Source organism: Equus przewalskii, chromosome 25 (genome assembly GCF_037783145.1).
Source record: "Equus przewalskii isolate Varuska chromosome 25, EquPr2, whole genome shotgun sequence".
NCBI classification, from domain to species: domain Eukaryota; kingdom Metazoa; phylum Chordata; class Mammalia; order Perissodactyla; family Equidae; genus Equus; species Equus przewalskii.
This window is the reverse complement of record NC_091855.1, coordinates 30,841,489-30,859,975: the sequence shown is the minus strand read 5'-3', so window position 1 is coordinate 30,859,975 and position 18,487 is coordinate 30,841,489. Positions and strand designations below refer to the sequence as shown.

At 37.1% G+C, this 18,487-nt stretch overlaps 1 long non-coding RNA gene across 3 annotated transcripts in view; it reads left to right on the top strand.

The window, feature by feature from the left end:
- Nucleotides 1–5,803, top strand: part of LOC139079223 (uncharacterized) — a 33,729-nt gene extending 27,926 nt beyond the window's left edge. Inside the window, exons 4-6 of one of the 3 annotated variants that reach the window (XR_011532632.1) lie at nucleotides 628–712; nucleotides 1,960–2,168; nucleotides 3,561–5,803. This is a non-coding gene — a long non-coding RNA (uncharacterized lncRNA). Of the gene's footprint in view, nucleotides 1–627; nucleotides 713–1,959; nucleotides 2,169–3,136; nucleotides 3,354–3,560 lie in introns of those variants that run through there. The other 2 variants (XR_011532631.1, XR_011532630.1) reach the window with 2 other exon arrangements.
- The last annotated feature ends 12,684 nt before the right edge of the window (nucleotides 5,804–18,487 follow it).

The window sequence follows — 18,487 nt, the reverse complement described above, 5'->3', positions numbered from 1 at the left end:
TTTTGCTCTCAAGGTCAAAGAAGAGAAAAATTTGTTGCCATAATTTCTTTGCACATACACAGTTTGTCTTTTTCTTTTTGATATTTTTTTTGTGTTAAGCCCCTCCCTTTCATCTCTCATCTGACTAAATTAGATGGATGCCAAAGGTTTACCATTTTAGCCTGTACTGTGCACAGAGTATTGTGAAATGGGACCACAGGTCATAGAAAGATGAGTACAATATAAGCTTTCTCCCGGACACCAATAGCATAAGTTAAAATATAGTATGAGCAACGTGCTCTGAGGAAAAAGTGGAAAGCTTCAGGGAAAAGAAAGAATTTGTGTGCGGTCATTGGGGATGAGCAGAGTATGAAACTGTGGGTTATTTTGTCATAAGAACACTTAACGTTAAGATCTGCCTTCTTAGCAAATTTTAAGTGTACAATACAGTATTGTTAGCTGAATTTGACATTATTGTTACTACATGTTTACATTGAATTATTGTGGCCTTTTTAGCTTTTAGAAGGATCAGTTTCACAAAGCCTTAAATTATATGTATGTACATTTTTACATTTTAATTAGCAAAAGGAATTTTAGCTAAAGTCAAAGTCATTCTATTTTTATTATTCATTTCTATATAATCTACAGGAAGAGAAATAGAGAACAAGCAACATCTTTCCTAAAAACTTATCAACACAATTTTATTAAAAGAGAAAAAGTGTATTGACCTCTGGTAAGTCATTTTGTGGTTTTGGAAAATTAAACATATAATTTCAATGCGATGTCGTAATACCGTATTCATTTAAAAATATCAGATACATTTTAAATGAATTTTTAACACTGATTTCAGTGGCTTAAGTGTTTTCTCAGCTATCTTACCGTTTTGGTTTTGGATGATACTGAGAGTAGACTTACTTAAAGGCGTATTACTCAAAGGACCATTAAGAGGAAGAGAGTGTAAAAGAGTGAGAACCATTTTGAACGTGTAACCTGGTCTCTATCTCACACTACACACCAGCAGACCTGCATCCTCTCCTCCTTCGCTCTGTTCACTTTCTCCAGTAGGCGTGGACATTTTTGCACTGCCACGTTCTAAGAGCTGAGGTAAGGAGACAATGCTGAAGGCTCCGAGGTGATGATTTCCTCCACAAAACAACAGAGACAAGGCGATAAATTCAGCTTGTAATAGGAAGGAGTTCATTTCTCCTACCTGTGTTTATTTTTCATTGATTGGCTATAGTTAGGAGAGTGGCAGCTCTTCCCCGTAATTTGTACATTCTGCCTGTTTCCAGATTGTTCTTGGCCCAGCTGGAGGCATGTGTATTGTGTCAGGAAGAACCCAGTAGGCTCTGAAGTGTGACCTGCCACTGGATAAGTGTACCTTAGCCCTCTTTCGTGGAGCTAGGACCAGCATGGCATAAAGCTGTACTCAGCATGTTAGTCCATTTATAGAGAATTATGGTTATTTGCGGCTAGTCTATTTAAGTTCAAACCCAAAACACTTTTCTCTTTAAGTTCTGGTTCTATAATTTGAAAGCAAAATTCAGCTGGATTTTTATAAATGAATTTGCCTGCTCTACACAATGACTTATTGTCAAAAATATTCTAATTTATTTTCTATATCAGTTTTTATGGGGAAAATAAAAATTTTGCATATTTAACATCATATGCTTGAAACATTTTACTTTTAAATAAGGAAAATCATATAAGAACCTACAAAATTATGCAACATTAAATAGGTTCTATTTTTTTAAACTCTGTTACTAACACATAGTCTATGCTACTATTTGAATCTAAGAGAAATATTTAGTGAATGCCAGTAAAAAATGGTCTTGCCTAAATTCTTTCTTGTTTACTTACAACAGAAGTAAAACCTCATATAGAAACCATATTGACATTTCAAAGCCTCTTCACACATGTTATTTCCACTTTTTGGTTTACTGAGTTTTATTAAAACTAATCTTTTGATCTTTTGTTTAGCATCTTAAAGCTATTGGGCTGAAAAATATGTAACCTTCATATTCCATAATTAGCTGTTACAAGATTTTGATACCCAGTGGAGCAGAGTGTACCTTCGGAAAAGAGATTTATTAAAGTTTAATGAATGATTTATAACTGCATTTCTTATTGGAGAAAGAAAGTTTTGCAGCCCCCATGCTTGAAACAATCATCTTTTTCTCTGAGCTAAGGTGAGGTGATATTTCTAAGGCAATAAAAAAATTATAATGAAAATACTGGAGGTTTTTGAAATATTTTCCAGCTATGAATCTTGAAGGCATTTACAAATATCAATTATGATTTCAGTGAATCATTGCCAGTGTTTTATTTCCAATAATATCAAGTTATATTATCTAAAGAGGTCAGAACAGATTAAACTGCTTGTTTTCTGAATTAATAGAGGGAGAAATTATATGAATAATATGAAAAATGAACAATAATTATATATCATTTATAGTTTGCCTTTGAATTCATTCTGTTTTTATAGGGAAAACAAAATATTTCCCATAGAAATGCAATCAGATATGCTACAAGTGAACTTCAGAGACTATCATGTCACCAAATGCACAAACATACTTTACTATCTATGTAGCTCATAAAGTTATCAGATTTAGCAACAAAAACAGAAACAAAACAAAACAAAGAACCCAGGATACACAGTTAAATTCGAGTTTCAGAAAAATAACAAATTTTTAGTATAGCATGATAATTTTTCTTTTTTTTGCTTGAGGAAGATTAGCCCTGAGCCAACAGCTGTGCTGATCTTCCTCTGTTTTGTACGTTTGTCACTGCCACAGGATGGTTTGACAAGTGGTGTAGGTCCACACCTGGGATCTGGGCCTGTGAAGCCCGGGCTGCCACAGTAGAGCATGCTAAACTTAACCACTGTGCCACCAGGCCAACCTGAGTGATAGTTAATGTTAACTTGATTGGATCATGGACTGGCCAGGTATCTGGTTAAAAATAATTGCTGGGTCTCTCTGTGAGGGTGTTAGAGATTAGCATGTGAATTGGTAGATTGAGTAAAGTGGTGTGACCTCCTCAGTGTGGGAGGCATCGTCATCCCATCTGTTGAGGCACTGAATAGAACAAAAAGCTGGAGGAAGGGAAGATTCACGCTCTCTGCTCCACTGAGCTGGAACACGGATCTTGCCCTTAGAGCTCCTCGTTCTTGGGCCTTTGGACCTGCACTGGAATCTACACCATCAACTCTCTGACTCAGGCCTTCGAACTACACCACTCAGTTTCCTGGCTCTCCAGCTTGCAGACGACAGATTGTGGGACTCCTCAGCCTCCATAATCACAAGGAGAATATCTTAGAATAAATCTCTGTATATATACTATATACCTTATAATAAATCTTTCTCTATATATGTATCTCTTATTGCTTCTCTTTCTCTAGAGAACACTGACTAATACCTCTCAATTTTATGTCTCCAATATTGCATGTGACATATTTAGGCTAAAAATTATTCCTTCTTTACCTGAAATTCATATTTAACTATGCATCTTGTAGTTAATCTCACAACTTTAGGAAGAAACGTAATGTGCCTCCATCTAATTGGGCCCTACTTATCTTCCAGGAGGTTTTTAGGAGATGCAGAATGCAGAGAAAAGGATAAGGTGAAAGATAAGCAATGAAGAATTAAGCTAAGGATCCCCATGAGAACATCTCTGGGTCTCAGAGAACTCCCTGACTCTCTCCAGCCACTACAGAGCAAAGATCTCGATCATTCCATGCAGAAGCCAGAAATGCCTCTCCCCTTTTAGAGAGCTCATCAGAGATGAAAGAAAACGGCCCAAAGCAAAACAAAGCATCTTGCTTTTCAGGTGCCTTCTCTGCCTCTGGGTGGTGGAATCTTCAGAGAATTAACCGAACTTTTACCATAAAATCACCATAAAATTCACTTTAACATTGACAATGACTGAGTTAACCAGGAAAATTCTGTTCACGCAGCAATACCCATTTCCAATCATAAGATTAAAAGCCAACTCTTTGACAGATGTTGGGGGAAGTTACATTATTTGGACTTAAATGATTTCATCCTAATTTTAGTTTCTAGCTGCTGGTTATAGAATCTTTACAAGATTTAGGCACCTCAGCTCATTATAGTGCTGCACACCCACTATTTCTCCATGTATTATAAATGTTGCATTAATCAGAGGCACAAAAGAGAGAAAGTGGATGTCAATTCTGGGAAGGAGCGAGGTAGTACGGGTCAATGTTAAATTTAACAACTTAACTTATTGGCCACTATTTTTAAAGCACTTTTTTAACTCTATCCATCCTTTAAATTAAATTTTAATATTCAGGCATGTTCTAACTCTCAAACCTTTTATTTCTCTACAAATGTAGCATGGTTCTTCCCACCCCCATCTTTATCTGTTTGATGTTTATATTTAGCTAGTCATATTAATGGATCAGGGCTTTGAAGACAAAAGTTGTCAATCTGTTTTTTCTTCTGTTATAAAAGTTATGAAAGGAGAAAAATTTTCCAAAGCTGTTCTGTTTTCATGTCTGTGAAATATATTTTATCTTTCTGCTATCAATTCAACTCTTTTTCTAGCGTTCTAAGGCCTGTCCATATCAATCATTTTGGTCATAGAAATCCCTTGGGCCATATAGGGCTTCCATAGTTTTTGGAATATGTGTTGGGCAGTCACCACAGACCAACTGTAAGCAAATCTAAACCTAATGAAATTTGTCTTGGTTATTTCCTATATTAAAAACATAGCCCTTTATTATTATTAAGGATCAACAAGCATAATAATTTACACTGTAAAAATTTTGATTCCTATATTTCTGGTCGTGGCATTATTTGTTGAAATGAAATGTTACAATGAAGCATAAACACGGTACCTATAACAACAGGCCTCCTCTCATTGAAGTGCAGCTCACTCCTTCTATATTCCCTCTGTGGGCTTGCTGGGAAGGTTTCAGGAACCTTCCGGAAATCCCCAAACCATATTTTGAAGAGCAGTGCCCTCTAGAAATATTATAGGAAACAAGAACAATTACAAAGCCAAAATTACAGGAAAAAAACAAAAGAAATAGAAATTTGTTAGTCAGCTTGCTCGATTTCCTAAATCATCTCTCCTAATGAACATTCAAAGTGACACCAGACATATACAGACTGAGTGAAATGTTCCTTATTCCCCCACCTCCACTCTGGACACAGCTCCCTGGAAGTGATTCTATGACATTATTGCAATTGTTTGCATGTGTGTCTCTCACAGATTGCGCTTTAGGGGATGTGTGTTCTAGAGAGCCATATCTGGCCCCAAATGCCCTAACAAGTCTTCAGGTCTTGGTTGGCACAGGTGATCCTACAACATTTCAAGTGGCTAAGGTTCTACCTTCTCTTGAGGTGGGAATACCACTGCCGTACAAATTCTGCCCACGCGCCATGCTCCTCTGGAGTCTTAGCCTCCAACTTGACCTGTATAGTGAGAGTCAGAGGCAAGGACCTGGCGGCTGTTCAGTCTTCAGCTCTGATGGATGTTTTAGCCAAATAGAAAGTTAAAGCGTTTTCTTTTAAGGTGAAGTTATGAATCGCTCCCTAAACTGCTTTATGTTCTCTTTTTGCTCCCCGCTTCTCAATTTCCCTCTCTAGCGTCCTCCCCACTCCTCCAAAGTCAAACCAACAATGTGAAGGAACTCTGCTTCTCTTCTAGAATTTTTCTTAAATTAATTACTTCCATGAGTCATTTAAACCAAAGCCTAGACATTATTCTTTACAACTTCTTCAACAAGTATAGCAATTTTTAAAAATTATATTTCTAATAATATAGACTTGGCGTTTGATTAAATCTTGCATTTGTTAATGAATTTAGGACTATAGATCTCTTTTATTTAAAACTGTCGGATTGAATTTTTGATAACTCGGGATTTTCTTGACAAGCAGCCACAATTGATGAGTTCATTCTACTGACATCTTCTTCATCCACTTAACTCGCATGCAAACTTCAAACTGAGTTCTCCTGGACAGTACTCCTGGCCCGCACTCCGCCGTCTCACCATCGCAATCTGACTTGAACCCTCTCGGACATTCTCACATAGCACCCTCTGCTTACCTGACTAAACGGCAAGGCCTTGGAAGTCACGGCCAACCTCACTTGACATTTTGCCCTCAGTGCTTAGCACAGGGCCTGGTACATGGCAGGTATAAAAAAAAGGAAAGAAAAGAGAAGAAAAAAATATGTATGAAACATTTATTTTGTAGGTGTACTTTGTGAGACACTCATGGTTCAAAAATAAGGATTGATCTCTTCCACACAGTGGGAAGAAAATCTATCTAAATAAATAATTATATATTAATATGATTTTAAAGACATGAATCAACTGTTATAGATTTGTGGGGATGAGGGAAAGAAGACAGTATTTAACTCTGTCTGATGGTATGAGGAAAGACCACAAAGACCGAGCGTTGAGCCCTTGGGGAGTAGTGAAAACATATCAGCGAGCAAGGGTGCACAGGCCACTTCCGGGCATTTGGGACAATACCGGATTTCACCAAATCCAAGACACATTCTATTGTAAGCTACACAGTTAAAATTAAAATGTGACTTTTAAGATGTGTATTGTTGGGGCTGGCCCAGTGGCATAGAGGTTGAGTTTGTGTCCTCTGCTTCAGTGGCCTGGGGCTCACTGGTTCAGATCCTGGGCATGGACCTACACACCGCTTATTAAGCCATGCTGTGGCAGGTGTCCCACATATAAAATGGGAGAAGATGGGAACAGATCTTAGCTCAGGGTCAATCTTCCTCAGCAAAAAGAGGAGGATTGGCAGTGGATGTTAGCTCAGGGCTAATCTTCCTCAAAAAAAAGAAAATGTATATTGTGAAAGAAGCTGCACAACGGGTTATTTTTTGTAATTATAATTTTAATAGAATTTGGCCTAGTATGATATATCCAAATTAAATTGTGTAATTAAATAAGTTGATTTAGATTTATGATTTTGAGTCAAAATCAGTCCTAAATTTGTGCTCACTGATGGAAAATTCAAGAAAAATTAAAGGTCCCTCTAATTATAGGCTAAACTCAACAGATTTATAAGCATTCCTTATCAATTCATCAATTATTTATCAAATATTTATCAATTATTTTATCTCTTCTAAGACATTTTTCATACTTTGAGACACATTTATTGCTATAATCGAGATGTGTCTTTCAACCAATGGCGTGTCATTGTTTATTTGGCAGTTTTTTTCTTTTTGGAGGTATCGTGGATTCCTACATTCCCAGTAGTTATGTTCTATATATAAGTTACCATGAACACTGACTTCATGCATACTGAGCTGTGATTTCTAGGGGAAATAGAGGGTTAGGTGGTCAGCCTCTGATCACAACATTTTCATCAACAAATCAATACATAACCTCGTTTAACATGTGTGTCTGTTTAAAGACATCTTATTTAACATGTACTGTTGATTCATTAATCATTAATTCATTAATATTGAACTCACGCATGGCCAACAGCCGTGAACAAACAGCCTGAATGAGGCTTATCCAACACAACTATTTTCTCCATAAGACAGATCACAGGCTTCCTGTACTTAGAAACACTAGCCAGCACTTCAGCACTGTGCTTGGGAATCATTTTAAATGAAACATCACCAACAAAAACACAAAAATACGAAAAAATATGGACCAAATAGATGGCAGAAAAGAGACTTGCTTACAGCAGGAGCATCGCTTTCTTTGACCTCCCTGGGCAGGTGGTCAAAATTTTTCTGTGCTCTGTGCTTTCACATGCCTGAGAATGACCCTGAACAGCCTGAAAATATTGATTTTGGAGCTACAAATAAATAGGTTAATTTGCAAATATTACATCCACGAATAATGAGGATCAATATAAAATAATATATTGTTTCTTATAACCAATAAGTATGTAAAATGACACATTTCTTATAACCAATGCTGGTAGTCAAAAGGCTTTTTAAGTAGTTAGATTGGCTTTGTAATTGTTAAGTCACATAAAATAGTTAAAGAGGAATTTAGCATATTAAAGTAAAAAAGTTAGACTATTTGAAAGTGCTTCATTTTAAAAGTTTGCAAATGGAACCAAAACTTATTCAAAATTTCTTTTAAAATGATTGCTAAAACCAGCTAGCACTACAAACAGAATAGGGTTTTACGAACTGGCCTTAAAAACTTGATAAGGAAGTAAGAATTTGAACTGGTAACTTTAATAAGTCAAACGTTAATCTATAAAACAAAAAGAAAACATCTGGATAGCCTTTCTTACTTGTGAAAGACACCTGTAAGTTCACCAGTAATGATGAAAACAATCTGAAAGAAAGTGCAATAAGAACACTAGCAAGATGCAGTCTATCCTCTCAGCAGATTGCGCCCTACTCAGCACGGATGGCTCATGGGCAAAGGGTATGTAGAGCCTTGGGGAGCAGATTGACGGGGGAGAGGGTACAGCGAAGGAAAACTTAAATAGCATCTGTGGACCTGACTGGGACTGGAATAAGCTTGGTTGGACTGAACAGTAATCACCGATGGCAGTAAACTTACTTGAAAGCCTATAGATTAAAATTTGTACTGTCATTGGAAATAGGAGTTCAGAGTAAAATTTTCAAATTTCTGAGTTCTATAAATTGTGGAAAAGTGAAGCTATTAAAATGATTAGAGGGTCAGAGGAAAAGTCAGGATTTTGGCACTATTGACCAAGGCACCAGCCACTATATACACTAGATGTGAAAATCCCAAAGAGTCACAACTGACTAATAAGTAGAAATTTCCAGATTCTGAGGAACTGGCAGACAGTCTTAAACCCAACAAAAGAGTGAGAGATTTTAGAGACAGTGAGAAATATTGGAAGAGATGTTTCCTTTGGAGACAGTTGTTCTTTGAGTCTCCTGAAGTTGGGTACATAAAGGAATGATGTCTGACTCCCACCAGGGAGATCCAGATTGCAAGATATTTGGGCTGGTAAGCAACCTTGCTGGAAGAGCGAGGAAGAGCTATGGTCCCATTGGAACTGGCCTGCTCTGCCAAAGTGTATGAGAAAGGATGCATGACTCTTTCCCTTGGATCAGAGTTGAGATGCATTGAGGGTGTGAGTGAATTGGACTTTCATCATCTTAGAGTCTTTCAAGTTTTTCCTAGGACCGATTGTCTAGGAGTCCAGTGGAGAGAGTTTATATGAAGCAGAACTCTGAACAAACGTGGGCTATGTGTGGAGGAAATGAAGGAACAGAACACACCTCCCATGGAACAAGTGTTGTGGCTGGAGGGACCAGATCCCACTTGGAATCCTCCAAGGAACCCATGGGCATGCTCACAAGAGAGAGAGTCAGCTCTAAATATTTGCCAAGCTCAGACTGTGCAAAACCATCTCACAAATAATAAAGTCCAGGGAAGAAAGAATGTATTTGTGGTCAAAACATACTGGATTTACTAGTTTGCTGCAGTAAGGGAAACCTTATGCCATGAAGAACTGTGGGGCCAATCACATAAGGGACTTGGGACGAGCTTGTGATAGGGTTTAGGTTTGTATGGGTGACTTTGGGGAGGGCTTAAGAAAGTGAGGGCTTGTTCTGGATTGGGAGCTTCAGGAAGCAAGGGGAAGTTTGATGATGGCCTCTGAGTAGCTTTTATAACTGAGGTAGGAGTAACTAAGTGGGATAGAGCTGTCATTGATAAAGAACCAATGGTCCCTCCTGTTAGCCAGACAACAGAGATATTTGATCCTTTTTGTGGTTGCCTGGTGTCCTTGTTTGTGTCTCTTTCACTCATAGTCATGGAGCACCTTTTTTTGATAGTGATATTATGTGAAATTGTTTATGTTCAGCCCCAAGCTGGTTGCCAGACCAGCTACCTGAGAGTTCTCAACTACCAGGCGTATTTTGTTATTGTTTTGTTTTGTTTTGTTTCATTTTGGTTTACTAATGAGAATCAAATAAAACATCCTGCTCCCACTTCCTCATTTTACACCACATTCCCCCACAGGGAGGGATCAGTTATAACAGTTAGACGTAGATTGGGTGACAAATCAGGAAGAAAGTGAATGTGGAGAAAGAGAAGTGAATGAGAATCCCTTCCCTAAAGGCAGGTGACAAGCACCTGTAGGTATATGACAAATTTAGAGTTCATGGAAATCTTCAATGTTGCCTTTGGATGAACCTTGAAGAAGTGGTTTATGTATTCCGCTAGAGATTCTAAATCTTGCAACTTAGAGTGACCACAGAATGTTATATTAACCATGCATAATGAGGAAAATCATGAGGCCTTCCTGAATTTACATCCAGATTCAGTAAAATCTAGCCATAGCAAGACTCTCTAAAGAAAGAACAGAAGGAAAGGAGACAAAAGGAAATTTTTCACTTTGAAAACATGCTGAAATTCAGAACCCGTTGGCTGGAAGAAAAGCCAGGATCCAGGAGAAACAATCCTGCAACACAATGACAAGTAAACATGGTCATGATTTTCCCATTCATTCTGCAAAGATGACTGTTATCACCAACGTTGGTACACCGTGGAGAGGGGAACACACAGTCACTTTAGGACTGTTGAACATGGGGCACAGTTGACATCAAAACCTGGAGACTCAGAGCATCATCATAGCACTCCTGTCAGAGTAGACACGTACATGGCTCAAGTGAAGAAGGAAGTCCTGCTCCAGGACTGGATCACAGCAGTTTTACTGAGACAGAAGGGGTTATCCAGGGAATACTGAGAGAAAGGGCAGAGGGTAATGTTTGCAAAAGACTTGATTGGGTCTCGAAGCAACGTACCATTTTTGAATGAGAGGAGAGTTAATATAAAGGTGAAGAGTGGCCAGAAATGTGGACAGAGCGTTAAACATGGAAGTTGCATTGTGAAAGCCTTATGTTCTGATTTGATTTTACAGGCAATGGAGTCGCAAAAGGATTTTTAAAAAGGGAGGGATACGAACAAATTACAGGCCTGAAAAATCATTCTGGCAGTGTTATGAGAGCGATAATCAGGGCCAAGGCCAATGACAGGGAAAACATTTAGATGGAAAATTCACAATAAAGGTGAAAAATAAGGAGAACTTGAAGTAAGGGACATAGAAAGAAGTTAGGAGATTCAGGGGATATGAAGGGAGTCGACGCAATAATATTTGGTGGCTGATTAAACCTACAGGAGAGAGAGAAGTGAGAGACGCTTTCCAGGTGTTTGGCTTGGGCAACCGGGAAAACAGTAGTGCCATTTACCAAAAACCTAAAAGGAGAGAGGAGAAAGGCTGGCAGGGAATGAAAGAGTTCAGGTTTGGATACATTGATTTGGAGATGTTCAAGAGATGCTTACGTGCTACCATACACTAGGGAGCTGAATATATAAATATATAGCTTTTTAATTCAGTGCAGACAATCAAACTGTATGTGCAGATTTGGGTGGCCTCCGGAAGCAGATGGCAGTGAAGGTATACCAGTGCATGAGCTCACCTGGGTAACGTATGTAACATAAGAGAAAAGGGTTGAGACTGGAACCTTGGGTTGCCCATCGTGTAAAGGGAGAGAAGGTGTGGTCAGAACTCCATCTTGAGCACCAGGAAAGAGGAGTGTCAAGGAAAGCTGGTGAGAAAGGGAGTGAGTGGTTCACAGTATTGGGTATTGCAGAGGCGTAAGCTGAAATAAAAGCTGAGGCCCATGCAGAGGCAGGCCCTGGGGAGAGCTGAGGTCCCATCTGAAGTTTTCCTGGACGCTCCCCTTGTTTTTGTTCCATATGAACTGAATATGATGGCCCTCTTCCAGGACATTCCAATTTGCTGGTCTCCCTTCTGCCTCACGGCCTTTGCACCTGAGTTTCTGTCTTCCTAGAAGGCTCTCACCTCAGCTTTCTTTTTCCCTACCTCCTTATTGTCCCTTTGTTCTCAGTCAATCGTCAGCACCTTAGGATCTTGTGTGAGCTCGATCCTAACTTGCGTAGGTCTCCCGCCATACACCCTCAAAATACATCGTACATCTTTATATGGCACTTTTCACAAGGGTTACGAAATCATTGTGAAATTTTACTTTAAATATCTGTTTTTTTCCCCACTTGACTATGGGTTGAAGGCAATAGGGATTTTATGTCCTTTGTTCAACTTCATATTTCCAGCATCTGGCAGAGTGCCTGCAACATAATAAGCATTCAATAACTATAATTGCACTTATTTATTTGATTTATGAATAAAATTTGTATGCTGTTTACTATGTGCCAAGCATTGTTTTAAGCTCTTTATAAATATTAACTCATTTAATCATTGATGGGAAATATAGTAAACAAAATGCAGTTTGGCAGATTATGGACTGACTGCCCAGAACTTCTTTCTGAGGATGGTAGTCAGAATGGTGAAGAAAAATGCGAATTTAGAGGCAACAGAGCTCAGCAGAGGGTGACAGACCCTAGAGCCCAATGCCTGGGATCAAATGCCACCTCTGCCCACTGCTAACTGTGTGAGTTGGGTGATCATTTCATCTTTCTGATCGCTTAGTCCTTTTCTTCATCTGTATTACGGGGAAAACAGCATTTAACTCACGGGCTGTTACAGGCGTTCAGTGGTTTAAAGTATGTAAAGCAGTCAGAACAACATTGGCCTGGAATAGCCCTTAAAGTCTTGCTGTTATACTTTGTACATTCTGCCACTTCCTTTTCCTCCCTGCTCCACTTTGCTTCTTTCTCATAACTGTCCCATATCTGTCTGTCTTACAAACAGGCCGTTGACTTTTGACCACCAGAAACAGCCTAAAACTTAATTTTCCCCTGAGCACATCGCCAGTCACATGTCTCATTTATCTTCCAGTGACCGAAGAGGGTTTCAAACCCTTAGGTTGATATCAGTCCATTGGATGCTATTCTAAATGAAATTACACCACAACTGCTATGAGCAGAATGTAATTACCTCAGTTGGCATTTGTTCATGACTCTAGGCTAACCCATTAAAAATTACATGACCCTTTCAATGACTATATCTGCTTTTTTTTTTAGAGTTAATAGAACTTACTTCTTCTTCTTCTTTTTTTTTTTTTTTGAGGAAGATTGGCCCCAACCTAACATCTGTTGCCAATCTTCCTCTTTTTTTTTTCCTCTTTCCCCAAAGCCCCAGTACGTAGTTGTATATCCTAGTTGTAGGTCATTCTAGTTCTTCTATGTGGGATGCCATCACAGCATGGCCTGATGAGTGATGCATGGGTCCGTGTTGAGGATCCAAACCTGTGAACCCTGGGTCACTGAGGCAGAGCGTGCAAACTTAAACACTTGGACACGGGGCCGGTTGCTGCTTTTTTTTTTTTTTTTTTTTTTGACGTCAGCAATGAAGAACAGATTAGAGAAAGTCTCCTCAATGCACAGCAGAGAAATGTCACCGTCTCTGCGGCCTCTTTCATAGGGAGAAATCTACCATTTATTTCAATTCAAGTTATTGCCTGATCACGGCATGGAAGCCCAGAAAGGTAGCTTTACAAAGAAACTTAATTAATTGTTTAAATCACTTACAATAGAACTTTAAGAAAATGTAGATAACAAATTAATTTGGATAGAGAAGGTCTTTATATACATAAGAAAAGTGACAAAAATTTTAGTGGAAAAGATTGCTATCTTTGACAAAATAAAAATTCAAACGTATCAAAATTAAAACAAAAAGAAGAATGACAAAATATATTTTAGTTACATGTCAGAAAGTAATTCTAAATATAGGAGGAACGCATAAATATCAAGGAAAAGATTAATAACCTAATAAAAATGCATATATGCAAGAACCGGCAATTAACACACACATGAAAGAAGTCAAATGACCAATAAAATTGAACACATTCCAGTTCCAAGTCAAATAAAATAATTATGGCCTCCTTTTTTGTGTATTATAAATATTAAAAATATGATTTTTAGAAGCATCTGGAATGCTCATAAATAAGAGACTGTTAAAGAAATTACATATATCCATAGCATGAAATACTTTACGGCATGAAAGGATAAAAATAATATGTAGCATTAAAAATTAAAAGAGTAAAATAGATCTATATGCTGATCTACAAATATAGTTAACACATACTATTAAGTCAGAAGAAAAGTTCAGAATAGGAGGTAACGTACTTCCCTTTGGTAAAAGGAACTCTCACACATGCGCAGAGACATACATAATAGTGTACATGTATGTGTGTGTATATACATATATGCATGTTTACATACATACCTACACATGTACACATTCATGTCTGTGTATACATAAATATATGCATGCATTTACATGGAAAATTACTGGATAAACGCCTGAGAAATTTTTGACAGCCGTTACAGACTGGGATTATGAAATTGGTGGAAGGCTCACTAAATTCATATTTTCTTGTAAATCAAGCTAATGTGTATTTACATAGAAATATTTTTAAGGAAGTTTTTTAATGTAGAGAAATAAGCACTCATGTTTTCCTGCTGTGCACTGCAAGTTTTCTGTTGGGTGATTTGGTAATATGTGTCTAAAGACTTAGATTGTATTTATTCTTTTTAAACTGGCAAAACTTCTTTTGAATACTTATTTTGAGAAAATAGCAAAAAAAAAATCTATAAAGAAACTCATTTGAATATTCTTTATGGTAATAGAAACCTGGAAGCAATCAAAATGTCTGACCCTAGGGTATTACTTAAAGATTCATGAAATGATATAAAATACTATGCAGTCAGTAAAAATCATGTTTTTACAACATTTTACACTCTCAAACATTCTTTGAGATATAACGTTTACAGAGCAGATACAATCCAGGACACAGTGTACTTTCACTATGTTAAAATATATATTTAGCAGTAGAAAGATTGGAGGTATGTGTATGAAATGTTAGGGTATTTATCTCTACATTGTGGACGGTTTTTTATTGTCTTCTACGTATTTTTCAGGATACTTCAAATCTGCTCTAAAAAAATACTGTATCTTATCACTAAAATAATTACATTTTGTTACTCAATAAAATGTCAATTGTGGAAATATTTAAAAGATACAGATAATCAGTCAGAGGTAACTTTTTTTGTTGTTAATGCTGTTAAGTCGATCCCAAGTCCGAGTGACCCTGTGTCCAGCAGAGCAGAATCCTGCCCCGTCATTTTTTTGCGCCATTCTCTCACCTCCCAGCACTGTATCAGACAATACTCCACTGCTATTCACAGGGTTTTCATGGCCAAGTTTTTCAGAAGTGGGTGGCCAGGTCCTTCTTCCTAGTCCGTGAGTCTGGAAGCTCTGCTGAAGCTTGTCCACCATGGGTGACCCTCTTGGTATTTGAAGCACTGGTGGCATACTTTTCAGCATTCCAGCAACACTCAGCCACCACAGTATTATAACTGACAGATGGGTGGTGTGGTTCCCTGACCTGGAAACAGACCAGAGTCTCAGCAGTGAGAGTGCCAAATTTTAACCACTAGACCACCAGCGCTGGCTTAGAGGTAATTGCTGTTTAATAACTTTGTTTATGTTCTTATAGATATTTTTATTGCTATATGTTTGGTAGGGAAAAGATTATGCCACACATATAGTTTTATAGATGTATGAACATGTACTCATATCAATATATATTCATTTACAACATTATATATAATTAAGTTTTATTTATTATATGGATCACCTTAGTTTTTTTGTACCATGAAATAATGTTGGGTACTTCAGTTGCTCACAATATTTATTATTATAATAATACTACCATAGAATGTCTGTAGCTAAATCCATTCACAAATCATTGATTATTCTAAAGAGAAAATTCTGTAAGTAGAATTGATATTTCAAAGAGCATATATAATATTAAGATTTTTAATTGATACTGGCAGATTGAATCAGAGAGTTTATAGCAATTTACAAACCCATGTTCTGGTTTTGCTCTTCACTAAACAGACCTTACTTTTATAATCAAGGAAAACATATTATTAGATTCTTTTTCTGAGAGTATACAATGGCATAGTATAGCAAAATTGTTGTATTTATTTAACATTTTCAGAATCATAATGACACCTGTTCAGGCAAGTATTTCTGCTTTCGACTTGCTCATTTGGCAAAGGAACCAAAGAGGAAACTAGCAGATATGCTGGCCTATGTACTCATCCATCAAAATGGATTAATACACACACGTACACACAAGTGCACCCGAAGATTTCATATAAAGATGTGAGATGCCACAAGCTATCTTTTCTTCTCATTTTCTACTGTGAAATTTGTTGATATATACCTATTATCATTTGGTAAGCTATGTTTGTTGAAAATCACTATTCATTTAACAAATAGTTACTGAGTATTTCCTATGTCCAAAGCACCTAGAGTACAAATAAGAATAGAATATGGTCCCTGTACTCAAGGGCCCTCTTTACAGTCTAGTGAAGGGGGCAATAGTCAAAAGCTCACGTGATCTCAATACAGCTAATGCATTAATATAAAAAGCTATTGGCAAATTATAATTAGTTATTTAGTCATTATCCATGCAACATATATTTATTGAGTTCTTACTAAGTACCAGATTCTGAGCTTAATGCAATAGTAAATTAGAAAACCATAGATGCTACCATCGTAGAGAAAGAGAGAAGAGCTTCCATTTAAGCAGCTGTATATTGTCTTTTTCGGTTTTGAAAAAATTCTCAGTGGGTTCAGAGAATACATTTTAATCTCTTTATTTGTTTCTAAATATGAGAACTCAGTGTCTGCTTTGATGTGAGGCTATTTCAAACTGGAATATGAAAAAGGCAGATAAATAAATCAGCTTTTAAATGCTATCATAGGTAAAATGGCAGAAGCGCACTTCTCAGGGTTATTTTTTACTCTTATTTAATCTGGTAGTAAAGAACAAGTTAGTATTCTTTCCCTGGCTGTAAGATTTTGAAGAAAAACTAACACAAGGAAATAGTACAATTGGTTATAAGTTCTCACAAATATACAACACAGTTTGGCTATATGTTAAATTTTTGAGTTGAGAAGATAGAGAGAGATGTGTCAAAGAAATGGGTTGCCATGTGAGAGGTTACTTCGGCAATAATCCAAGGTAAGTGATGTCAACGAAGATCCCTTTCCCAGGGAGCTGAGTGTGTCTACAAGTAGATCCTAGATGTCAAGAGGACATCTTAGTGAGCGTGTTTTAATGGCATTATGTTGTAAGTGTCTATCATAGACTTTTTTGTATTACCTATGATATTCAAAAAATTACAATTGCTCTGTGTAAAGCATTTATTTTAAAACATAATACTCAGAAAATCTTCACTTTCCCTGAGAAACAGTTATGCAACTTACTAAATTCTAATCTATTATAAATTCTTTACTGCAGGCTATAAATTGCTTCAGGGTTTTAAGGAATTCATGTGAATTTACTAAGTGGATTGACACATGATTCAGTTTGCAAAACCTAACTAGAATTAATGGGATTTATTCTTCATACTCCAATAACAGGGATTAACTGATGAGACAAGCTAGTAATGAAATAAGAAAAAATATTGACCAATCATTAGATCAAAAGGAAAAAGTCTTTGATAATCAACTGGTCAATGGCCTTCATTGAATAGTACACATTACTATCTATAACATTTTAAAGCATTACTCTAGGAATTTTAGGATTTTTTTTAATGCATTGTGTCTTAGGAATGGTATTTCAGAAGGACGTTGAAAACACGTTTATGCCTCATTTGAGGGTGTATTAATGATGTTGGGTAGTAACATCATTAGGAAATTATAAAGGATGTATTTCCTTCTTTGATGGGATCATTAAAGACTATTTTGTTTTTGGTGCTTATCTCAGAAAAATTAGTTCCTGTAATCAAGAAATATGAGTATTATTTATAAGCCATTATATTCTGCCCATAATAATTACAACTTTACAAGAAACAGAAGAGAAGAGAAGACAATGACGCCTGTTGATAGCTTGTTGGAAAATTTTAAAATCTTTTAGGAACATGACCAGTGGTATCAATTTTCCAATCTGCTTTGGCTTTTCATGTCTCTTGAGGTCAGCATGGACAAAAAAGACTAATTAGCAGAGTTTAGAACATGGTAGCTGACTCAATTGGAAGAGAGCAAGTCTTGGCTCCAGAGAGAGGGTTTTGGCAATGGTGAGGCAGGACCTGAGCCAAGACAGCCAAAGTTTTTGGAGGTGTTATGTTCTTAATAAAAAAATCCAAGTGCTGACCAAAATCAAAGTTGAAATGCCCTTGAATATTGGGGAAATGGAACAGGTGATGGAGGAAGCTGAGGCAGTGGACATAGTGACTTGGGTCCATGGCTGGCTCCTCGGGTTCTAGTTACAAGACCATCTCATCCACCCTGGAAGGAAGAGAGACCTGAATTTATCTCCTGAAAGACCCTCCTTGAGATGGACTGATGAATTCAGGTATTGAACAGATGAAGAGATGATAAAGAGAGATACAACATTTTAAAAAATGAAATAAATCTTTTGAGAATTTTTTTAAAAGGAATAATTAATTTTTGAAAACATAGAGACAAATTATACCAAGGACATTTTTATTTGATGTAGGGTGGGTATAGCTAGCCTTAGTGGTCTAGTGGTTAAGATTTGGTGGTCTCACCTCTGTGGCCTGGGTTTG